The sequence below is a fragment of the Myotis lucifugus genome, unplaced genomic scaffold (genome assembly GCF_000147115.1).
Source record: "Myotis lucifugus unplaced genomic scaffold, Myoluc2.0 scaffold_76, whole genome shotgun sequence".
In the NCBI taxonomy this organism is placed as follows: Eukaryota; Metazoa; Chordata; class Mammalia; order Chiroptera; family Vespertilionidae; genus Myotis; species Myotis lucifugus.
The window spans coordinates 2,369,578-2,395,502 of NW_005871124.1; the positions used below are offsets into that span (position 1 = coordinate 2,369,578).

The following is a 25,925-nucleotide window of genomic DNA, read 5'->3' on the forward strand; positions in this document are numbered from 1 at the left end:
TCCCGGTTCGATTCCGTCAGGGCATGTACTGGGTTGCGGGCACATCCCCAGCGGAGATGTGCAGGAGGCAGCTGATCGATGTTTCTCTCTCATCGATGTTTCTAACTCTCTATCTCTCTCCCTTCCTCTCTGTAAAAAATCAATAAAATATATTTTTTTTAAAAAAAGTGTACTCTGCAATAACCTATAACACTGAGTGACGAATCATGGAAAGGGAACAAGGAATTAGGTAAAAAGAAAAGCGAAATAAAAGCATGACCAAGTATTACAGACAACAGCTCATCAAAATTCTATTCATTGTCAGATCCGGCACCCCCATGCCAATGATCAATCTATTGTCTCTCAGCTCCAAACCCACCCTTCACGCCTGCCCTGCACCCCTGGGGCTGAACAAACCCTCCAAAAATTGATATGGAACCAACAGAGAACCCGAATAGCCACAGCGACCCTGAGAAAGAAGAACATATCACGTGTCTATCAACCATGGCGGAGTGGCCACCGAGGCTCGGGAGCCCTGGAACATGTCACAGAATTCTCATGCGGGGCAGCCCTTAGGGCTGAGTGCCCGGGGGGCCGCAGCACGTGCCCCTGGCCATGCGCAGGCGGCTGGGCAGCATGTGCTGCTGGGGGGGGCACTCTCCCGGGACCAGCTCCCCCTGGGGCCCCAGGGGGCTTTGCAGTGCCACTGATGGGCCGCCTCCTGACAAGTTTCCCTCAGCACCCCCTTGGCAGCTTGCTGCAAGGTCAAAGGTGAGGCATCTCCCTAAGGCTGGCTTCCCCTGCACCCCAGGGGGCAGATTTCTCAGCAGCGCCAGCAGCGTGTCCCAGGGAACTTTTCTGGGACTGGGTGAGGCCCAACCATGCCCTCTCCAACATGGTTCGGGTTTCTGCCCTGCTGGGCGGGGGGCCAGCCACCTGCCTGGGGGGTCCTTGTGTTTTTTAGAGCTCCCCAATCTCCTAGTACTAATTGTTTATGTCAAACTTTGCCTGTTCCAAGTACTGTTTGATTTCTGTCTCTTCACCACTCCCAGCCAAAAAATATTCACTCTAGATGCCCAACAAACCCTTTGATTGTCCGGAATTTTAGAAAGTAAACTGGTCACATATAGAATCAAAGGAGAGAGAGAGATTCGGGTTAGAATTTTTCTTGGTTTGGGAATTAAACATTTATAAATGTACTATAAAGCCAACAACAGCCAGTCTGTTTCATTGCATGAATTTTTAGTTAATCAATCTATACCTGTCTATTCGGACGAAATCAACCTCGCTCTGCACTCAGCCCCAAGGACTGCCCTGCATGACAATTCTATGACATGTTCCAGGACTCCTGAGCCGGGGCGACCACTCCGCCACTGCCTGATAGATGATATGTTCACCTACTTTCTCAAGACTGCTGCAGCTATTCAGGGTCTTTTTTGGTTCCTATAAATTTTTGGAGTATTTGTTTAGTTCTGTGAAATAGTCCCTTGGCATTTTAATAGGGGTTCCAATTGAATCTATAGATTGCTTTGGGCAGTATGGACATTTTAATGACGTTACGTCTACCAATCCATGAACATGGTATATTCTGCCACTTGTTCATATCTTCCTCTCTCTCTCTTTCCAATGTCCTGTAGATTCCCAAGGACTGATCTTACCTCCTTGGTTAAGTTTATTCCTAAGTATCTTAATTTCCTTGTTACAATGGTAAATGGGATGGATTTTTAAATTTCTCTTTCTGAGAATTCATTATAGGTGTATTGCTTTATAGTTCAAAAGGGAATCACTACCTGTTTCTTAATATTCTGCTTCTAAAAAAGAGTTCCAAAATCATATAAAAAACATAGCCTGCCTAAAATAAATTTCCTATCTTTTGGGAACAAAAATATTAAAATTCAGTTTTAATAAACAGTGCCAGACTAGATTGAAAATAGTCTCTTTCTAATTGCAGAATGCAATATGGCCTATTTCAGGCTCCTAGCCACAATGACAAATGATTCACGGCTGTCAAATGAGTCCTGAATTGGTACTTAACAAGGACATCTGATCCAACGGCAAAATGTTAGTAGTGCTTGGGAATAGAGCAGCCATAGCTACTACGACCTCACTCAAACATTAAGGCAACAAAGTTCAAGTTTAAAAATTACTCGGTGTGGTCAAGGTGGTCAGAAATTTTTTGTCAGCTCTCCCATTCAGAGGCTGACTCTGTGTCCCCTCCCTTTCAATCCAGGTGGGCTCTGTCACTTCTCTGACCAGTAAGACATAGTGGAAATGAAACGACGCCTGTTTCCTTAGCTTAATTTTAAGAATTACTCATCATTTAATAGGATCTCCTGATAAATTTCTATTGTTTTTAATATACATTGGTAAACTTAATTTCTCTTTACTGAAGCAGTAAGAGTATATTAAAGCAAAAAAGAAGTTTTAACAGGTGCTAGTCATCTTAAGAGCAAACTCCATGTAAAATGATCTCAGTTAAAAATCCTGAGAGAAATTTTAAGAAAAAATAAACAGGTAGATTCCCTTAAGCTAAAAAGAAATCATAGGAATATATACAAAAGAAGGATTCCAATGACTAAACTAGCCAGACACAGTCAATATATGTTAAGCCAGAACATAAAGGGGCCTATTCTCCCCAAACCAGCAGTCCTTAATAAACACCTTAGACATATGAGTGAAAAATTTATTTTATCAGCCACCCTGGGGGCAGAGTGTTTGAAAAAAGACAGTAAAGTTACATGAGCATTCGACTCTTTTCATTTAAAAAAGTTTTGGAAATGTGTTTTGTTCAACAGTATTATAAGAAGAAAAAAAATCACATCTTGTCAGAGCGCAGAAAAACGACTTTACTGTAGCTTTATTACAAAATAAAAGGAAGCCCTGGCTGGTGTGGCTCAGTTGGTTGAGCATCGCCCATTCCTGGTCAGGGCACACGTCCGGGAGCAGGCTCCATCCGGGAGCAGGCTCCATCCCCAGTAGGGGGGTGCAGGAGGCAGTTGATGAATGTTTCTCTCTCACATCTCTCTCTCTTTCTCTCTCTCTCTCCTCCCTCTCCCTTCTCCTCTCTCTAAAATAAAGAAAAACGTACTTTAAAAAGAGGAAGATGAAAGGATTAAACCAATGGTAGTTGTAGAGATGTGACTGAGGTGGGTAGGGTGAAGAGAGCTCCAGAATGACTCTTGGCTGAGTCTTAATGGAGAGAGGGAGATTACGGCTCACCTACATGTGCTAGGCATGAGCCCAGGAGCTTCATACCTATGTCATCCTTAATATCTGCACCAGCTCCGTGAGGGCAGCATCCTTACCCTCATTTGACACTTGGGAAAGCTGATATTTTTATACAACTTAAGGTCACATTGTATACACCAGATCTGGGACTCTTCCTATGCCTTTCCTACTAGTACAGTGATCTGCAAAATAACTGTAAAACTTTTAGCTATAGCCCCCTTAGTGTTGAACAATCTCAAACTCTCCTTGGATTGGATAAGAGCACAACAGGGTAGTATTGTTCACCACACAGTCTCACACAAGACATCAATGTTTTCAAAGACACGAGGGTAGAAGATGAACATATTAACAAGATAAAAGGTCCCCAGCTGGCGTGGCTCAGTGGTTGAGCATCGACTTATGAACCAGGGGGTCACGGTTCAATTCCCAGTCAAGGCACATGCCTGGGTTGTGGGCCTGATCCCCAGGAGGGGGCGTGCAGGAGGCGTCTGATCCATGATTCGCTCATCATTGATGTTTATAACTCTCTCTCCCTCTCCTCTCTGAACACAAATATATTTGAAAAAAAAAAAGGATAAAAGGTGAGTTTCCAAAGCTCAGTAAAAAAAAAAAATCATTGGATGAATAAATAATTAAGGCGGGGATACAGAAAAAACTTGGTAATATTTTATTCATATACTAGAATTGTTAAAATATATATACACTAGAGGAATTGTTAAAATATATATACACTAGAGGCTCGGTGCATGAAAATTCGTGCACTGGGTGGGGGTCCCTCAGCCCAGCCTGCGCCCTCTCCCAGTCCAAGACCCCTCAGGGGATGTCCACCTGCCAGCTTAGGCCCGCTCCCCAGGGAAACGGGCCTAAGCCGCAGTCGGACATCCTTAGGGCTGCAGAGGAGGCGGGAGAGGCGCCTGCCACTGCTGCTGCGCTCGTCATCAGCCTGGCTTGTGGCTGAGCAGCGACCCCCTGTGGGAACACACTGACCACCAGGGGACAGCTCCTGCATTGAGTGTCTGCCTCCTGGTGGTCAGTGTGCATCATAGCGACCAGTCATTCCCGGTGTTTCACTGTTAGGGTCAATTTGCATATTACCCTTTTATTATATAGGATTATAGAGACAAACTGGCAAAGCTTTTCAGAAAGCTTGTATTGCTTACTGCCTGCACTAAAAAATGGCTAATTCAGAAACCAGTCCTCAAACACTAGCCTTAAAATTCCCTGGTAGTTATTTCTGAAGAGCAAACAAAATAAATACAATCTACCCTATTGATGGGAGGCAATACAAGCAAGCCAAGAAAAAGGCAAATACCACAGAGAAGGCAAGGCCAATGCAAACAGACTAGTGGAATTCTTTCCGAAGCGTTTCCGGAATACACTTCTTGAGTTGTAAATTTTGATGCATTTTGAAGCCAATGACTTTTGCCATTATTTCTAAGTCTATAGAGAAGATAACACGTTTCATCTATGTTCTGAGTTGCTCTCCCTCCATACTATTTACTACCAAGGATGAGAACCTTCTGTCTGGATTACGAGATTTAAAGGTATCTATCTATGTTTTATTCCTATCTGTGCCTGCTCTTATACTTAGCATTCTACACAAAATAGGTCTCTAATAACCCTTTCTCTCCAAACTGAATAAACTCTTCTATGAACAAATCAGATCTCTACTAGGCAAAATGTAAATATCTAAATACTCTGGCCACATGAGCTGATGATATAAAACTGCTCCAACTCTCTTTCCCTTGAGACAACATATACCTATTCCTACATAAGCTGTAAGTGTACAGGTTGCCCAGCTGGTGTGGCTCAGTGGTTGAGTGTTGACCTATGAACCAGGAGGTTACAGTTCGATTCCAATCAGGGCCCATGCCCGGGTTGTGGGCTCGATCCCCAATAGGGGGCGTGCAGGAGGCTGCCGATCCAGGATTCTCTCTCATCATTGATGTTTCTATCTCTCTCTCCCTCTCCCTTCCTCTCTGAAATCAATAAAAACATATTAAAAAAAAATAAATGCAGAGCTTGATGACTTTTCAGTGAACTCACCCATGTAACCACCACGCAGATCAGGAAATAGAACATCAGCAGCGTCTTACAAGCACCGATTTCTATCTGATGGGGCCCCCTCCCAGGCACTGCCTCCTCTCCGGAGGAAACTATTATTTTGCTTTTAAACATCATAGATTAGTTATGCTGCTTTTGTACTTTAAGTAAATGGAATTATAGGGTAAGACAGCCTTTTATGCCTGGCTTCTTTCACTCATCGTGATGAGGGTTGTGAAAGCAAACTTCTGAGTCATATGCCACAAACTGCATAATGTCTTAAAATTCCTTTTAATGACCCATCAGCCAACAGGTTGATAAGTTCCATTAATTTTGCTGAAAGCAGAGAAAAAATAATCTGACTTGACAAAGTATGTTACCTGGCCTTTGAGAGCCACTCACTTTCTCAACATGATGCCAATTTTCAAACGGTCCCTCTGTTTGGCGTCCTGGAGGGTTCTGTACGTATCGCACCACGTCTTACAACACATCACAGTGAGGTTCTGGGTGGGTGGGAGGAAGGCCCACGGTAGAGCGAATGAGGAAAACTGGGAAAGGGTATGTGAGACAGGGGCACCTCTAGGTCGAGTAAGGTGTTTTCTTGGGCACATCGACTTCAGAAAGAATCCACAGAGAAGTTAAAATGTAGAAACTGGGTCCCTTAAAACCATCCCTGCCTAATATTGCTGAGCAGTCTTTGTGAACACCCAGAAGCACCTGTGCCCAGTCTGAAGCACGTCTGTGAAAATGTTAGTTTTCTCCCCATCCCTTTCTTTTCTCGCCATCAAGTTGCCTTCGACTTCTATTCATTGGTAAGTACTACAACTCCGCATTTTAAGCCTACAACTCTCGTATCATCCCAAAGATGTTTGAAATTTCAAGCGGGCAAACTGTCTCTTCTATGTTTCTTTTTTTCAATATATTTTTATTGATTTCAGAGAGGAAAGGAGAGAGAGAGAAATGTCAACGATGAGAGAGAATCTCTGATTGGCTACCTCCTACACACCCCACACTGGGGATCGAGCCCGCAACCCAAGCATGTGCCCTGACTGGGAATCGAACTGTGACCTGGTTCATAGGTCGACACTCAACCACCGAGCCACCCTGGCCAGGCTCAAGTCTTATTATTTAATATACATGTCACAAGGCTATAGCTGCCACAGATGGTGATTCCTCCGATGGCTCTAGGCAGGATAAACTGAAGAATTCACCATTCTAGATGCCATGAAGAACATTTGTGTTGCAGGGGAAGAGTCAACAGATCTACACTAATTGGAGTTGGGAAGTTGATTCCAATCCTCCTGGAGGGCTTGGAGGGCTTCCAGCCTTCACAAAGGGAGTAACTGCACACGTGGTGGAGACAGCAAGAGGAGAAGAATTGGAAGTGGAGCCTGAAGGTGGGACTGGATGGCTGCAGCTCGGAAGAGGTCTTTAACAGATGAGGAGCTGCTTCTTACGGAGGAGCAAGGAAAATGGCTCCTGAGATGGAATCTGCTCCTGGCGAGGACGCTGTGAAGATGGAGGAAATGACAACAGGGATCTAGAACACTCCACAAACGTAGCTGATAAGGCAGCAGCAGTGTTTGAGAGGACCGACTCCAATTTTGGAAGCGGCGCTACTGTGGGCGAAAGGCTATCCTGCAGCATCACACGTAAGGGAGAATGTGAGAGAGAACCAGTGAATGGATGCAGCTCCACCCTGGCCAGTCGGCAGCCAATCAGCAGCAACACCATCCGCCAGAAGAAAGATTCCAACTCCCTGAAGGCTCAGGTGATGGGTAGCATTTTTCAGCTCAAAGGTATTTTTAATTAAGGTATAAAGATTGCTTATTTCAGGCATAATGTTATTTCACACTTAAAAGACTACAGTATGGTGTAAACATAACTTTTACATGCACCAGGAAACAAACAAAAAATTGTGACTCACTTTATTGTGATATTTGCTTTATTGCAAGGGTCTGGAACCGAACCAGCAATATCTCTGAGACATGTCTGTACTCAGCTCCTCCTAGCCTTACATATTCCTCCTGATTAAGCAACAACCCCCTCTTGTCTAACCCTTGAGTTACTTGTAGATCGTATTGTGAGAGCATTCTCACTATTAATATAGACCTATTTCCTATTGCAATATTTCCCTTTTCCTCCTTGAAATAATTCTTTCAAATAAAGTCTTTGTAAGGAAGCCAGAATTTGTTTTTTATTTGTCACTGAAAGGGTGAGGACTACGCCCCCCATCTTGCCCCAGGGTAAGGGCTACGCCCTCCATCTTACCCTGGATCCTCCATTTTGGGGCAGCCATGTGCTCGGCAAGGCTTCTTCCCAGAAGCCCAAGCCTCTGCTAGCCACACCCAGGACTTCTTTAAACTAACCAATGACAATCAAGGGAAGTGCGCACCATAGATTTGACCACATCTTGTGTAACAAGACACCGACTTGCGCCTGGCCAATTGGCAGGGCCCACAGTCCTTTCTCCTCCCCTTACTCCAACCCCCTATAAGACCCCTCTTCCCACAGGGCTAGCTCTCTCTCTGCCACTTGCTGCTGCGTCAGTAAGGAGAGTAGGGGAGCCAAGCCCGGGCTTGAATAAAGACTCTTATGCTTTTGCATCGGACACAGCTGGCTCCCTGGTGTGGTTTCTTGGGGATCCTGAAATCTGGGCATAACAGTCACACATTGGTTAATTGTGTACGGCAAATTTCTTCCAGGATAACCTCTTTCACAGAAGCCTAGCCATATACTAGCAGATGATTTAATGGCAACTCAATCATGCAAGACATCCAAGAACTGTCACTCATCTACCTTTCAGACTTAAATTTTAATTAGTAACTATGCTCCAAAATTCTTCTTGTGCCCTACTGTACCTAATGAGTTTCCCGTGTCCCATGGCTCATATACCAAGGGCTTATGCATCCACCAAACCGCCAAAGTCTCTGCTATCATCTAGTTTCCATTTTTACAATTTCGGGAGGGATTTTCTAAATCACGATTTTAAAGCTAGCAAAATGTGGATTTGAAAGAAAATATGTAGAGAACAGGAAAAAAAAGATTTAAAAATGAAGCACAAATTAAGTCCATATAGTGGAGGAGGGAAAAATTAAAAAACAAAACAAAAAACAAGCTGCTGCCCTGGCTGGCCTGGCTCAGTGGGTAGAGTGTCGGCCTGCGGACTTAAGGGTCCTGGGTTCGATTCTGGTCAAGGGCATGTACCTCAGTTGCAAGTTCGATCCCTGGCCCTGCTTGGGGTGTGTGTGGAAGGCAACTGATGTGTGTCTTTCACATCGATGTTTCTCTCTCTCTGTCTCTCCCCTACCCTTCCATTTTCTCTAAAAATCAAGAGAAAAATATCCTCAGCTGAGGAATAACAAAAAACAAAAAACCAAGCTGCTTATCTATAATAATAAAAGCATAATATGCTAATTAGAGCAGACATCCTTCCAGATGTCCTTCTGGATGACCTTCCGGATGAAGCCAGGGCTGCGAGGGAAGCCTGGGTACCGGGTGCCTGCCGGGTGCTGGAGGGAAGCTGGTGCCAGCAGCCGGGGGAGGGAAGGCCTACTCTTGCACGAATTTCGTGCATCAGGCCTCTAGTTTCAGAATAAAAAAATGAGCCCTCTTTCATGTCACAGTTTGCATACTGTTACGTTTCCTGAATGTGATATTAACATGAAATTGAATATATAAGCCAAAGAGCTTTGAAAGCTCTAATATATAAACATGAGGGCCATACCTAAACCAGATTAAGAGATCCTTATGAATAAAATCTTGATATTATAGATTATGGCCAACATATTATTATATGTAATATCAAGGCACATTTTCACCTAGAATTATATTGCATAAGCATGAGCCATTCAGTTTAACAAACAGCCATGTACTTTCAGAAGTAGGTAATGCGGACTTAAGTATTTTCTGAATTTTTTAAAGGCAAAAAAAATTAAGATGAAGGGAATCAGGGTTTTCTTTTCCTACGTAGTTGATCTTAGGATAGTTACTAAAAATTGCCTCAGCTTTCAAGATTAATCAGCAGTTACTCACAGAACCATAACTGGTAATGGGAATTGATCAGCAACACAACTGAAAGTTCACATTTGTAAAACTGGTGCCTTATTTTAAATATAGTTGTCCAGAAATGCTTGGTACAATACAGCAAAATGATCTAATCATTAAAAAACAGGTATCTACACTAATAAAAGAGAAACATGCAAATTGGTGTTGCTCCGCCAGACAATCAGGATGAGTATGCAAATTAACCCAACAAAGATGGCGGTTAATTTGCATATGCAGGCGTGGAGTGAAGACTGAAGGCTCCCCCCAAGGGAAGACTGAAGACTGAAGACTGAAGACTGAAGAGGCTTGGCTTCTCCACTGCTGCCGGAGCAAAGGCCTGGGTCCCAGGTGCCGGAGGAAAACTGGTGCCAGCAGCCAGGGGAAAGGGTGCAACGAGCCTCTAGTCTGTTTATAAAGTTGGCTCTTCAGCCTCAAAAAACTTTAATATTGTCACAAAAAAAGCCACCAGGAAAAACAGCTAAAGATGGACCATCACGGCAGTTTGCTAAAGCAATGCTCCTCATTTGCCTAAGATCTATGGAAATATATGATTTTCCATTATACGAAGATTTGCTTTAAAAAAGAAAGAAAAAGAAAAATCCTCATGGGAAAAGCCCTGCGGGAACATATATCATGCCGCCAGCCATTAGTAACTAAATGACTACTGCGATCAGGAACTGTAATTTTTTAGTTTAACAAACAGCTAGATGCTTTCAGAAGTAGGTAATGTGGGCGTTAGACTTCTCTGCATTTTTTAAAGATAAAATAATTATGATGAAAGAAATCAGGGTTTTCTTCTGCTGCATAGTTGATTTAATGATAGTGACTATGAACTGCTTCAGCTTTAGAGAGTCATGGCGAGGTGTTTTACTGAAAATCATTCCACCAGGTGGAAGCTGTTTTCCAGCAATTTTTTTTAAACTCCTGTATGAAATACAAAATCCTTTATGTTTTCGCCATAGAACCACATTAATATGATTTTTAAAATACTAGCCAAACTTAAGGATTTCATCAGCCATAAGCGTCTATGATGAATAATGCCTATAATCAGAACGATTATTTAATAACTTAAAAATAATTAAATTAATATTGCACATGTATGTGACATGGCATATAAAGGATAGTTCATTAATGCTTGAAACAATGGGGCTTGTCATTTCAAATATTTACTTCATACACTACAATATATTTTTTACAAATATATTTTTATTGATTTCAGAGAGGAATAGAGAGGGAGAGATAGAAACATCAATGATGAGAGAGGATCATTGATGGGCTGCCTCCTGCACACCCCACACTGGGGATTGAGCCTACAACCCAGGCCTGTGCCCTTGACCAGAATTGAACCTGGGACCCTTAAGACCGCAGGCTGAAGCTCTGTCTACTGAGCCAAACCTGCCAGGGCTATAATATGATATATTAAGCCTATGATCAGGACTTTAAAACATGATCAACCTGTTCAGGAATCATATTTTATGGTATTTTTTTATGACAATAAGACAGAATAAGCCATAACATCTTGGAATTTGTTGGATTATTTCTAACCATTTCAACTGTAACCCATAGTGGAAGAAATGGTGACATTAAGAAAATGCAACTGCAAATAATAGGTTTTGGCAAATGCTTTCTGCATGCAAAACGAGGAGATATAGATTTATTAACTAGACCAGTAATTATTTCCCAAAATGTACATAAATTCCCTATGTAAATTAACTATTAAATATTCATGTTTCCTGAGGAAAACAAGTGACAGTTTTTGATTATGCTATCGAGTTACATTAATCAGAGTTCTGACCATACAGAACAATTTGGATGATCGGAAAACCAAAACCTGAAATTAAAATGTTTTTGCCTATGTGCCCAAATTTTTGTGGGCTAACTTATTCATTTTGTGGGTGAGCATATAGATTATGAGGAAATTTTAAAAATACTTTTATCCTATATAATAAAAGTCTAATATGCTAAGTGTCTGGTTGAGCGGTCGGCCGTTCAACCAACCAAAGCATAACATGCCAAGGCTACTCAACTGCTTGCTATGATGTGCACTGACCACCAGGGGGCAGACACTCCGACCAGTAGGTTAGCTTGCAGTTGGGGTCCTGCTGATCCTGATTGAGCAAGATGGGCCGGACACGCCCTGGAGCCCTCCCGCGGTACCTCCCCGGCTGGCCAACCTCCCGCGTCTCTCCCTGGCCCCGATTGTGCACCGCTGGGGTCCCTCAGACCGGCCTATGCCCTCTCGCAATCTGGGACCCCTCAGGGGATGTTGGAGAGCCGGTTTCAGCCCGATCCCGCAGGCCAGGCTGAGGGGCCCCACTGGTGCACCAAGCCTCTAGTTTAAAAATAACTGTACCCTAACAGAAAGTACCAAAATAGTACAGAGAGGTTCTGTACTCAGGTTCCCCCAGTGGTAACACCTTATTTAACCAACTGTAGTACAATATCAAAATCAGGAAATTGACATTGGGACAGTTGACAGAACTTATTCAGATTTCACCAGTTTTACCTCCACTCGTGTGTGTATGTGTAGAGCTATTCAATGTTATCGCCATGTGTAAAACCATGTAGTCACCACCACAAACAGCCCCCACAATGACCGTACCATACTCTTCCTTTAGAGTCACAGCTACCAATCCTCGCGCTTTTCACACAAACTTTTTGGTCTCACGTGACAATCTGTTTTCCAGTTCCTTAATTTTATGACTTTGAAGCTGATATAAAAAATCATACAGTGTATGACCTTTAGAAATAGTTTTCTTTAAACACGGCATAATTCCCTTGAGATCCACCCAAGTAGCTGCATGCACCAATAATTTTTTCATTTTATTTCTTTTTTTTGCTGAGTACTATTTCATGGTAGGGATGTGCCACAATTTGTTTAGCCATTAACTCATTGGAAGACATTTTAGTTCTTCCTAAATTTTACCCATTTCAACAGAAATTTTATGAAAACCTTATTACAGGTCTTAGTGTGAACATAGGTTTTCCTTTCTCTGGGATGTACATTTCCCTGGAGTACAATTGCTGGATTGAATGGCAAGTATATGCTAAGCTTTTAAAGAAACTGCCAAATTATTGTCCAAAGTGACTGTGCCATTTTATACTCCCACCAGCAACATATGAAAGTTCAATCTTCCTCACATCCTTGCCAGAATATATGATTTTTATTGTAGCTGTTCCAATAGCTGTATAGCAATATCTCATTGCGGTTTAAGTCTATTATTTCCCTAATAGATAATGATGTTGAACATTTCCATGTGCTCGGTAGGAACTTTCTGGGAAAATGTCCATGTCTTAATTGGATGGTTTCTTTTGCTTCTTTTTACTGTTGAGTTTCCTGTTGTTTTTTTCATCCATAGATTGTACATTTGGTGTCATGTCTAACCACGCCATCTCCTAGGTGTCAATGATTTCCTGGTATATTTTCTTTTAAAAGTTATGTAGGTTTATGTTTTACATTTAAACCTACAATTAATTTGTATATAAGATGTGAGGTTTAAGTTGAGGTTCAATTTTTGGCCTATAAATGTCCAATGCTCTACCACCGTTTGTTAAAAACAACCAACCAACCAATCCACATACTATTGAATTGGGTTTGAAGCTTTGGCAAAAATTAGTTGGCTGTTCTTGTGTGGGATTATTCTGGACAATGTAATGTTTCATTGATCTATGGGTCTATGTGCCAGTACCACAGTGTATTATTTCTTATAGCTATATAAGGCTTAAAATGGGATAGAATGATTTCTCCCACTTTATTACAGTTTTTCAAAACTATTTTACCTATTCTTGTTCTTTTGTGTTACCATTATACAATTTATGATAAGCTTTCTACAGCCACCACAAATCTTCCTGGGATTTTAACTGGAATTTTAACCTATATATTTCATATGAACAAAATATGTATTATGTGATCTCTTGTGACGGGTTTATTTCACTTATCATAATGTATTCAACGTTGTCATTTGAAGTATCAGTATTTCATTCCTTTTAATGGCTAAATAAATATTCCACTGTATACATATACCACATTTGTCTAACCATTCATGGGTTGATAGACATTTTAGGTTCCACCTTTTGGTTATTATAAATATACTATTAATATTCATATACAAGGTTTTATGTGGACATATGTTTTATTTCTCTTGGGTACAGGCCATGTCTTTTACTCACTAACTGGATGGTTTCTTTTTCTTCTTCTGCTTCTCTTATGTTTTTATTGTCACAAATTATCCTTGTTTATGCTGTAAGTTTGTTGGTGATCTTATTCGTAGTTTTGTGACCTTTTCTTCGTTTCAGGTAGAATGACCCCCTTGAGTATTTCCTGCAATGGAGGTTTTCAGGTGATAAATTCCCTCAGCTTCTATATGTCTGGAAAAGTCTTTATTCCTCCTGCATATCTAAAGGATAACTTTGCTGGATACATAATTCTTGGTTGGTAAATTTTCAGTCATTTGAATATTTGGTTCCACGCTCTTCTAGCTTGTAGAGTTTCTGCTGAGAAGTCCAATGATAACCCAATTGGGCTTTCCTTTACAGGTTACTTCTTCCTTTCCCTTGCTGCCTTGAGAATTCTTTCTTTGTTGTTAATTTTTGACATTTTTAATACAATGTGCCTTGGAGAAAGCCTTTTTCAATTGAGGTAATTAAGTGTTCTGTTTGCTTTTTGGATTTGAGGATCTAGCTCTTTCCACAGGTTTAGGAAGTTCTCATCAATGATTTGTTTGAACAGGTTCTCCTTGCCCTTCTCCCTCTCTTCTTCTTCTGGTATGCCTATTAATCTTATATTTCTCTTTCTGATGTAGTCAGATAGTTCTCATAGAGTTCTTTCATTTATTTAATGCTCAAATCTCTCTCTTCTTCTACTGCATCATTTCTAGATTTCTACCCTTGATATCACCAATTCTCTCCTCCATCTGGCTGGCTCCATTTCCTATGCTCACTAGTTCATTCTTGATCTCTTTTCTTGAGTTCTTAATCTCCAGAATTTCTGTTTGGTTCTATTTTAAAGTTTCAACCTCTTTGGTAAAGTACTCATTTTGTTCATTGATTTGTTTTTGGAGCACATTAAATTGCCCATTTTCTTGCTCATCATTGATTTAAAAAATGTTTTTATTGATTTCAGAGGGGAAGGGAGAGGGAGAGAGAGATAGAAACATCAATGATGAGGATCATTGATCTGCTGACTCCTGCATGCCCCCTACTGGGGATCGAGCCTACAACCCGGGCATGTATCCTTGACTGGAATAGAACCCAGGACCCTTCAGCCCACAGGCTGATGCTTTATCCACTGAACCAAACCAGCTAGGGCTATTTTTTTTTATTTTTTTTTTGGTTTTGAGCTGTGTAAGTTCTTTGTAAGTTTTGGATATTAACTGCTTATTGGATGTATCATTGGCCAATATCTTAGCCATTCAATAGGTTGTCTTTTTGCTTTGTTGATGGTTTCCTTTGTTGTGTAAATATGTTTTAGTTTAATATGGTCCCATTTGTTTATTTTTAGATTGTTTTATTTTTATTTTCTAAATGTATCTTTATTGTTGACAGTATTACAGATGTCCCTCTTTTTCCCCATTGACCCCCTACACCCTGCACCTTCCCCCCTCCCCCCAGCCTTCAGCACACTATTGTCTGTGTCCATGGATTGTGCATATATGCATACACATTCTTTGTTTCCCTTGCCTGAGGAGATATGTCAGAAAAAATATTGCTAAAGAAATGTCAGAGACAAACTAAACAATCTTAATGGACCTATTTTCAAAAATGCTAATTCTTTCTGCTATCTGCTCAAATTTGCCATTGAGCTCCTCCAATGAACTTTCATTTTGGTTACTGTCATTTTTAACTCTAGAATTTCTATTTGGTTCTCTTTTTAAAAACAAATTCTTTGTCTTTATGAATAGTGTCTATTTTGTGAAATACCATCCTCATTCTCTCCCTTCAGTTTTTCAGACATGGTTTCCTTGATTTCTTTGAACACATTTAAAATAGCTGATTTAAACTATTATTCCGATAAGTCTAACATCTGGGTTTGCTCAGGGATAGTTTCTATTGATTGTTTTTTTTCTTTTTAATGAGCCATACTTTCTTGTTTTTTGCACATCTCATAACTTTTTGTTGACAACGAGATGTTTTAAATAATGTGTTAACTCTGGAAATCAGAATCTCACCTCCTCCAGATTTTGTTGTTAGGGCTGCTATTTACTGGTTTAGTGAGTTTTGGGAGCTAATTCTGTAAAGTCTGTATTCTTTGTTGTGCGTGGCCACCCAGTCTCTGCTTGGTTGGCTGAGTCTGTTCACAGGCTTTGTGTGTGTGTTGGGGCACAGCTTCACCGGTCAGGGAGGTGCCACCTCTGCCTTAGCATTCAATTCCTGCTTCCACAGCCTGGAAGTCAGCTCGAGGTGAGAGCCTAAGTCCCTTTAGATCTTTTCTGAGCTTATGCACAATCCTACACGTGTGCCTGTGCATGGTGATCTTTCTTTTCTTTTAATCCTCTCCCAAGGATATGTTTTTTTGTTGATTTGAGAGAGAAGGGGGGGGGGAGGAACAGAGGAAAACATCAATGTGTGAGAGAAACATTGATTGGTTGCCTCTCCTAAGCACCCCAACTGGGGAGTGAACCCACAACCTAGGCATGTGCCCCGATAGGGAATCGAACCCTTCACCTTTTGGTGTACTGGACCACACTCCAACCAACCAAGTCACCCTCGGTTGGGCCGCATGGCCTTCTTGATTCCCAAGAATATGCTGTAGGTTTTCAGGGCTCCTAGAGACATCTCATTCGTCAGCTTTTATTTGTGAGCTTTTAGGGTAGCTTTCTGCTTGCCCCACTGCTATCTTCTGCCTCAAGCCTTGCAAGTGGAGTCTTCCAGGCAGATCGCATAATGACAAGTTCCTGGGCATGAGGCTGTGAAGACGTTCTGTCTCTGTTCTGCCTCCTCTGGTGGCAGCCAGGCTCCTGTATATATGTTTTTTTTACCAGGATTATGAACTGTTTTCAAGGATACTGTGGAGCTAGAGAGCAAGGACTGGGCCTGGGGCCAGTTAAAATGCCACAAAGGTCACAGTTCTTATCAAGAATAAGCTGGTTTCCTTGAAGAAATTCTTCCTGAAAAGCTGCAAGCCTTTGGCGAATTTCCAGAGTCTGAAGAAGTTGATTGTGACAGCTTTTGCCAGCTCTACCCTTGCTTTTATGGAGATGAGAATTGTCGACGGTCCTTACTCCTCGGATTTTGCTGACATCATCTGCTATTTGGAACTTTTAGAATGAGATAGTCACGAAGACTAACCAAACTAGAACCCCATCTATATTCTTTCTAGAAGATAGCTTAATTCACATTCCAAAATAAAAACCATCATTTTGAACTTTAAAAATTAAACCATAAAGAACTGAGTCCTGCCCGGACAGTGTGGTTCAGTGGTTTTCAGTGTCGACCTATGAACCAGGAGGTCACAGTTCTATTCCGGGTCAGGGTACATGCCCGGGTTGCGGGCTTGATCCTCAGAAGGGGGCGTGCACCAGACAGCTGATCAGTGATTCTCTCTCATCATTGATGTTTCTATCTCTCGCCCTCTCCATGGAATCAATAAAACATATTAAAAAGGAAGAATTGAGTCCCTTCAGGATCTCAGAACTCTGTCAATTCAGTTTCCAATTCCATACATCTTACCTTCCTTATGTCTCCTATAGTACTTTGCCTGAATTAAATTTGATATCTAAATTTCACAAGAGTCTCAGCAGAGTAAGAGATAGAATGTCTATTAATTGAAAGTTTAAGATCATAATAAAGGAATTTCATTAATGGGGATTGTGTATGTAAGTATAAAAATATCCTCAAGTCAGAAGCAATATGCCCATGTAAAAGAAGATATTCTGAACCATTTAGGAAATCATATGACGGTGTAGGAACATAATAAAACCTGTGAATTCTCTTCTTAGGAAAGTGAACATATATACATAAATGTGCATACAAAGGGACTCAATTCTTCTTTTTTAATATGTTTTTATTGATTCCATGGAGAGGGCGAGAGATAGAAACATCAATGGTGAGAATCACTTATCGGCTGTCTGGTACACGCCCCCTTCTGGTGACTCATGGATACTCTGCAGCCTGTACATTAAAAATCCCCATTGGAGAAAAAAATTATGATTTTAATGGGAAAAGAGATATTCAAATAATTATAATATCTCATGTTCAGTGGAGTAATAAGAATTTAAAATATTAAATCATATAAGTGGTCTCCAACCAATGTACATATTTCATTTCAAAAGCTAATTTGTACATTATACTTATAGTTATTGCGTATGCTTTCTCATAAAAATGTTAGTTGGAGACTATTAAACTTTAAGTCTCTTAAGAGTAGCTGCTCTTTTTATATGTGTAAGACCTAGCTAAATAACAGTACATGTTAGTGCGAGGTGACCCTTTATAAAATGTATTTTACTCAATAATATATTTGAATACAAATGCACTAAGAAAACAGGAAAAAAGTGCTGAGACAATGACAATGATCAAATAAACTACAAAGACAAAAAAAGGAAAGAATAAAGAATAGCATGTTAAATTGTCTGTTGCCGGAGACAGGTTTAATTAGAAGAGAATGTAATGGTAAATACAGATACAGTATTTCTAGATATTCTCATATGAACTTATTTGAACTTTTTGTTGTGTTAAATTTCACTTCAAAATAGGCATCTCCTCTCTTTAGCCATGAATGAGGTCATTTTGGACCCTAACGATCTGTATACTGACTTGCAAGGTCAAAAGGGATCACGTGTTTTGCCTGTAGTGACAGGAAAAGAGTTAAAAGAAGTTGGCAGTGGGGGGGACAGTGTTCAAAGAGGTTGTAAATAATGAAAAAGATGTTTTATTATTTGTTATATCTTATAATGAAATGTGTTCAAGTTAGAATAAAGTAAGCTAGTGTGAACATGGTGAGTGGAGGGTATGGGAACTCCACTGACAAAAAAATAAGGTCAGGGGTGGAGATAAAATTTTGATTATGTTTCTCGATCACTGTACTAAACGAGGTGGGAAAACTACATTTTGGTGCCATAAATATAAAAAACGAATTGACACTTTTATTTGAGGAATATTTAACTCGGATGAAAACCAGATAAAGGCATAAGTAATACATAGAATTCAACTGGATATCTACATATATAAAAGCCTAAGCGACCATTACAACCAGTTGACCAAACAACCCGTCGACTGGTCGCTATGATGATGCACTGACCACCAGGGGGAAGAACAGTCAACCTCCTGCAGTCCCTCCCCCCGGCTAGCCCCGATCAATCGCCGGCCAGGCTGAGGGACCCCACCCGTGCATGAATTCGTGCACCCGCCCTCTAGTCTTTTAATATCTACAGGCTGTGGCCCTACCACATAGGATCAATGGAATGACCTGGCCTTGTCTTCAGAACAGGACTTGAAGACATGTATGTAGCCAAAGCAATGAAGGAATGAGCTACAATTTCCCATCTATAATAATAAAAGCATAATATGCTAATTAGACTGGATGTCCAGAAGGACGTCCTTCCTTCCGGACAAAGCTGCAGAGGGCAGGGGCCGAGGCATAGGTGGCAGAGGACCCTGGACGCAGTGGCGGCGAGTGGGGGCCACGGTGGCAGTGGGCGGGGACCGGGGCCAAGGCCCTTGCACAAATTTTGTGCACCGGGCCTCTAGTATATTATATTAGGTAAAGGCAAGACTTAAACCAAGAGGCATGGACTACATGCCAACCCCCTCTTTTATTTTTATTATCTTTTTTTTTATTAAATTGTTTTATTGCTTAAAGTATTACAAAGAGTATTACATATGTCTCCTTTTTTTCCCGCCCTTGATAATCCCCTGGCCTCCCCTAACCCCCAGTGTCTTATGTCCATTGGTTATGCTTATATGCATGCATACAAGTCCTTTGGTTGATCTCTTGCCTTCCCCCCTCCTGCCCCCCAACCCTCCCCGGCCTTCCCTCTGTAGTTTGACAGTCTGTTCGAGGCTGCTCTGCCTCTGTATCTGTTTTTGTTCATAAGTTTATAATGGTCTTTATTATCCATAAATGAGTGAGATCATGTGGTATTTTTCCTTCATTGACTGGCTTATTTCACTTAGCATAATGCCGTCTTTTAAAAATGTTTGGCATTTGACTCCCTGATAGGTGACAATCAAAAGAGGGTCAGCTGCCAATAAACATTCTCAGCCAACTGAGAAGGTAATTAATTGTCTTCCTAAAACTGTCTTTGGCCTGGACAGATTCAGAATTAGGTATAGTGATGAACTAAAGCAACATATTATAGGTATATTGAGTAATTGGCTTAGACTTTTCACTTGAAACTGGACTCTAACAGTTCATCAACAGTATCAGAACATTGAACAGAAATAAAGATTCAACGCATCGACATGTTTAATAAACTAGGTTTACGCAAAATTACCTCAATACTCAGGAAGGTTTTACTAGTTGACAAAGGAACAGAAAACCCAATACAGTATATTAAACTTAAATGCAGTTGAAAAGTTTTAGGAGACACAATTTAGTTGCAAAGCCTGATTAAAAGTAAATTTTAAATTCTGCTAAATGTATAACATAATTTATAATTTAAATAATAACCAATTCTAGAGTATGAAACCATGAGATGTAAAATCTCGAAATCTTACCATAAAATTTCAAGGAACTGAAAAATCAGTTACTGATTCTTTATGAGTAACAACCTCCATGAATCTTTTATAATCAGCATAGAGATAATAATATTTCAAAGATTTATGGAAGTATTTAAAAGTAACGATCCTAAAAAAGATCTGCAGGAGCAGATTAAGTTGGAGCTCATACTACGTGCACTTCTACTTCCCAGAGTAGCGTAACTGGATAAAACAGAAAGAGGCCATTCTGCCGTAGGTTTTCCAACTGAAACTGCCACCTGCATTGCTCCTGGGATTAAAACGGAAAGGACTAAAGAAAGATACGTCTACCGGACTGTGAACAAGTCTCGAGTTAGAAGACAGCTAATTAGAAAAATACAATAATTGTGCCATATGAAGTATGAGCATATTTGAATTGTGACTCCAGGAAACTATGGCTTAAAAACTATAAAAATAAATAATGTTAAATGCTTACATACTCTTTTTAAATATTTATACATGAATATGATCACATATCAATGTCTTGAAACAAAATTGTAAGTTCTGCAAGTCCTAACTGTACTGATCTTTCAAGTTTTCACACATACACCCTATGTGACATGAATCTTTTAGTTCTTTTAAAGCAGCGGTTCTCAACCTGTGGGTCGCGACCCCTTTGGGGTCGAACGACCCTTTCACAGGGGTCGCCTAAGACATCAGAAAACACATATATAATTACATATTGTTTTTGTGATGAATCACTATGCTTTAATTATGTTCAATTTGTAACAATGAAATTGGGGTCACCACAACATGAGGAACTGTATTAAAGGGTCGTGGCATTAGGAAGGTTGAGAACCACTGTTTTAGATCATATTCCTAAAGGTAGGCAGTTACGGACTTGAAGAAAATCCATTTGAGTTTCTTTTCAATCTGCATCTATCATATCTTTACCATTATTTCCCCTCCCTCCCTTCCCATCCCACGTTCCATACCGTGGAACTCAAAATTAGACCCTAAAATACATGCTCTGAATTCACTTTCTTCCTAGTAAGACATAGGCCTATAACCCAGGGGTCCTCAAACTATGGCCCGCGGGCCACATGCAAATACAAATATTGTATTTGTTCCCGTTTTGTTTTTTTACTTCAAAATAAGATATGTGCAGTGTGCATAGGAATTTGTTCAGTTTTTTTTTAAACTATAGTCCGGCCCTCCAACGGTCTGAGGGACAGTGAACTGGCCCCCTGTTTAAAAAGTTTGAGGACCCCTGCTATAAGCAATCATAGGTGACTTTATAACTCTGTCAATAACTCTATCTTTCAAATTCTAAGTTCTAGAATTCTAACAAACTAGAATGGAGCTTACGTTGTCTCCACCCACTTCTCACTACATTAGACCCTCCGTTTCCCCACCCCCGGATGAAGGTTAGGTTGATAAATGGATTTTGGAGGTGAAATAAAGGCAGACATCAAATAACTTACTTGAAATCCATCTCTTACCTTCTGTACTTAACCCTGGACTTGATGTGAACTTGGCTACATCAACAATTTTTACAGCAAATTGTTGCCCAGTTTCTCTGTTGATACATCGTCGTACAACACTGAAGGGACCCCTGGAAAAAAATAAAGCCAAGTTTAATTCGTTGATTTTCTTAAGTTCTATTTCCCTTCAAATCCTACTGACATTTCATTGTCTACTACAACCACAGTTTTCAAAATCAAATGTAAGTGATGCAATTTTGTGGGTTTTTTTTTTAGTGATGTAATTTTGTACATGTTTGTATAATTCATGAGGTAAGGAATTCATAATTTAAAAGTTATTAAACCAGAAAAACAGAAAACAAATTTGCATTCCAAAATCACTTTTAAAAAACTCTAAATAGCATTTTTACATTCAAGGCAAATAATCTTTGTAATATTCTCTCTATATTCCCAACATTTTAAGCAAAATAAGAAATCAATTTTGAACCAGAAACCTGTCATTCTTGACCCCTTCCTCTCAGCCACAACTGTTCTAATCTTCACTAACAATTCCTATTGAGTTTATCCCAAATATCTCTGAGTCCTGTCCACTCCTCCCCATGTCTCATACCGCAATCTAAGCTACTACCATTTTCTACCAGAAATACTTAAAAACTTTTCCTAGTCATCCCTGCAGTGAGGTTTAAAACTGAAAATCTGATATGTTTCTGCTTAAAATCCCACAGAGAGAAGGGATATGCAGTACAAATATTTAGTCGAGAACCAAAACACAGAAATTATTCCTAAGTAAAATAAAAGAAAATACACCCTAATAAAACCTGGGCAAAACACTGGAACAGGCACTTCACAAAAACAAAACCCTGCCACGATTTGGTCGCCAACATCTCCAGTCTCACCTGGAACCACAGAGAACTCCTTCATCTTTCTCCAACAATTTGGCATGGTTGTCAACTGCCATAGGGAAGGCTGGAATTCCTACCATCAGAGTGCCACTGGCCCAATCATTTGCCTACCCAGTCCTCTCCTCAATCTAAATGGGTGGCTTTCAAAACGGAATGACTGATGAAATACCAATGCCCAGGCCCAGGCATTAAAACACACACACACACACACACACACACACACACACACACATACACAGTTCCTTGTGATTAGTAGTTATCCAATAAGTATCTGAACTAAAGATAATCCAAAGAGATTTCTACATTCTTGAATCAATTACTGAATAATACCAAATGCAACAGCAATCCTATATAATAAAAGCATAACATGCAAATCGACAGGACGGTGGAACGATCGGTCGCTATGACGTGCACTGACCACCAGGGGGCAGAAACTCAACACAGGAGCTTCCTCAGTCCCTCCCTTTAGCCACAGGCTCCGATCACCCAATGGGGAACAGGGAACCAGGCCAAAGCGGGTGCGAACAGGGCCCCCAATTGCCCCGCTGGTCGCCCTATACACAGAGGCCGGTCGCCCCACACACAGGGCCTAGGCCTAGGGACCCTACCCATGCACAAATTTCGTGCACTGAGCCTCTAGTATACTATAATAGGCTAGAATGGTTTAGGTCATTAAATACACTCACATGCACATGTGTGTATTTTTCACCTCCTCAGAAAAAAAACACACCAAAAAAGAACAAAACAAAACACCCTCATTGGCTTTGACAGGTAAAAACAGTACACCTGAGAACAAAACAAAACACCCTCATTGGCTTTGACAGGTAAAAACAGTACACCTGCCCAGCTGGTCAGGACACATGTCCGGGTTGCAGTCTCAATCCCCAGTAGGGGGTGTGCAGGAGGCAGGCAATCAGTGATGTTTCTCTCTCATCATGGATGTTTCTATCTCTCTATCCTTCTCCCTTCCTCTCTCTCTTGCAAATCAACAAAAGCATATTAAAAAGAAGCAGTACACCTGGATGCACGTGGTTAATCAGCAGAAAGAGAAGGTTCTTCATTTACTCTTGTGGTACTGCTTGCCTTCAAGTATAAGTTGGTCTTTTTTTCTTTCACTTAGAGGACAAGCAAAAGAATACAGCCTAACGCAGACTTAAACATTTCTCTGGGATCATATGCATTCACGGATTTCATCACGGCATCATCAGGACATCAATTACACTGCAGCTTCAAATTACTCTCCTGAAACAACCTCACAAAGCTAAACCGGAAAGAAAAGAATGGTAATAACACACCTCTTAGAGCTCTGTAGGAAAAGGCCCCTTTCCATAATCATGCAAAACGATTCAAAAATTTTGCTTTGTGAGAAGACAATGTAACAAAGTGAGACGGGACTCCCACAAACGTTCCCATTCTCAATCTGGATGTCTTACTTGTGACCACTTATGCTGACAAGAGCAAGCAATGTTAGGAAAATCTTAACGTAATTGGTCTCCGTCCACATATAAACCCTTGGGACTCTCTGAACCTGGGACCCTTCGGTCCGCTGTCCAGTGCTCTATCCACTGAGCCAAACCGGCTAGGGCATGCTTCAATTCTTTAGGCTAATTTTATAATGTGAGGACTGTCTTTAGCCTGGGGGGAGGGGTGTCTCAGCCCAGCCTGCGCCTACTCACAGTCCGGGAGCCCTCAGGGGATGTCCTACTGAAGGCTTAGGCCTGCTCCCCTCTGTCCGCTGGCCTGGCACCGCCTGCATGCTGGCCCTGCCTCCCCGCTGACTGGTTGTTCTGCCATTCAGTCGATTTGCATATTATGTTTTTATTATCTAGGATAATTGATGAGCTGAAGACAGGTCACAAGTAAAGCATTTCCAAGGGTCTTCTGCCCTTCAGTGACATCCAAGGGTTAGCAAAGGTAAACCACATTACATTTATTTGGTCAATAGGTTAAAGAGATGCCGGCTATGAGAGAATCTAGTTTGGTTTTCCATGTTAAAAGGGCTGGGGGTTCAATAAAGTGTATATAATACATCTACTGTATTAAACTTATTAATTAATATATTAATAAGTATATTTCAAGTGTTCTGTGTGATCCAGTGCATCGACTAGAAACTCAGTGGAAACTGATAAGCATTTAAATGAGTATGTAGGGGCTATAATTTCAGCAGGACCCCATTACATTTATTTGGTCAATAGGTTAAAGAGATACGGGCTATGAGAGAATCTAGTTTGGTTTTCCATGTTAAAAGGGATGGGGGCTCAAAAAGTGTATATAATACATCTATTGTATTAAACTTATTAATTATAATTGAATGAAAGTTCAAGAAACAGCAAAAAATCAGAGGACCTAGGTTTCAGTCTGACCTAAACTTTAAAAAAAATGTTTTTATTGATTTTTTTTTTAGAGAGAGAGAGAAAAAGGGAGAGGGATACAGAGATAGAATCATCAATGAGAGAGGAACATCATCGATTGGCTGCCTCTTGCACAGCCCCTACTGGGGAAAGAGCCTGCAACCGAGATACATGCCCTTGACCGGAATCGAACGTGGGACCCTTCAGTCCACAGGCCGATGCTCTATCCACTGAGCAAACTGGCTAGGGCAGACAAACTCTTTTTTGATGCTTGAAGTTTTATTCTTAATATTGATAGAGATAGTTGTAAGCTATCGTGATAAACTACTATCTTTCTCATATTTCTACTAATTCTGGCCAGGGTATTACTAAAAATGCAATAAGATAATTGAGGGTATTTCAGACTTGATGAAATACATATTCTTTATTCAACTCTAAGAATACTGATATTGACTGCAATTGTAACACAAGGTTCTACTTGGGGCAGGTGGCTGCTTGCAGAATTCTGTTTTCAAGTAAAAGGTCCAAGAAACCAGGAAATATTACAAGTGAATATTGCTAGAACGTTCCTAAGGTTTTGAAAAGAAAGCAGCTGTGACTCTTAAGCAGTGATGGCGAACCTATGACACGCGAACTCATTTTTTTGGTTGATTTTTCTTTGTTAAATGGCATTTAAATATATAAATAAATATCAAAAATATAAGTCTTTGTTTTAGTATGGCTGAAAATATCAAAAAATTTCTATGTGACATGGAACCAGAGTTAAGTTAGGGTTTTTCAAAATGCTGACACACCGAGCTCAAAAGGTTCGCCATCACTGTAGACTTAACCTTTCTTCACATAAATGAAAACTAGAGATTATTCTGTGTCTCTTTAGAGCAGTGATGAGCTTGGCATGCCAGCATTTTGAAAAACCCTAACTTAACTCTGGTGCCGTGTGACATATAGAAATTTTTTGATCTTTGCAACCATAGTAAAACAAAGATTTATATTTTTTATATTTATTTTATATATTTAAATGCCATTTAACAAAGAAAAATCGACCAAAAAAATGAGTTCGCGTGTCACCTCTGACACGCGTGTCATAGGTTCGCCATCACTGGCTAGAAATGAACAATTCTGATACCAAAAGTAAATACACCAAAAAAGTGGCTAGAACTTGATGAACTCTTGCTAGAATATAGTATGTTGGTTTCTAGGATACGAGGATAGATTGAGCACAATGCAGCTAATTAACTGTCCTCCCCAAACCCCATTAAAATGATACCAAAGGGGTT

The 25,925-nt window shown here is 40.5% G+C and overlaps 1 protein-coding gene across 5 annotated transcripts in view; it reads right to left on the minus strand.

Annotated features, from left to right (window-relative positions):
* Positions 1 to 21,564, minus strand: part of CASK (calcium/calmodulin dependent serine protein kinase) — a 215,338-nt gene extending 193,774 nt beyond the window's left edge. For 3 of the 5 annotated variants that reach the window (XM_023755373.1, XM_023755372.1, XM_023755374.1), the window contains exon 1: positions 21,414 to 21,523. The gene's annotated coding sequence lies outside the window, so the exon portion shown is untranslated. Of the gene's footprint in view, positions 1 to 21,395 lie in introns of all 5 variants that reach the window. The other 2 variants (XM_023755377.1, XM_023755376.1) reach the window with 2 other exon arrangements.
* Between the last annotated feature and the right edge of the window lie 4,361 nt (positions 21,565 to 25,925).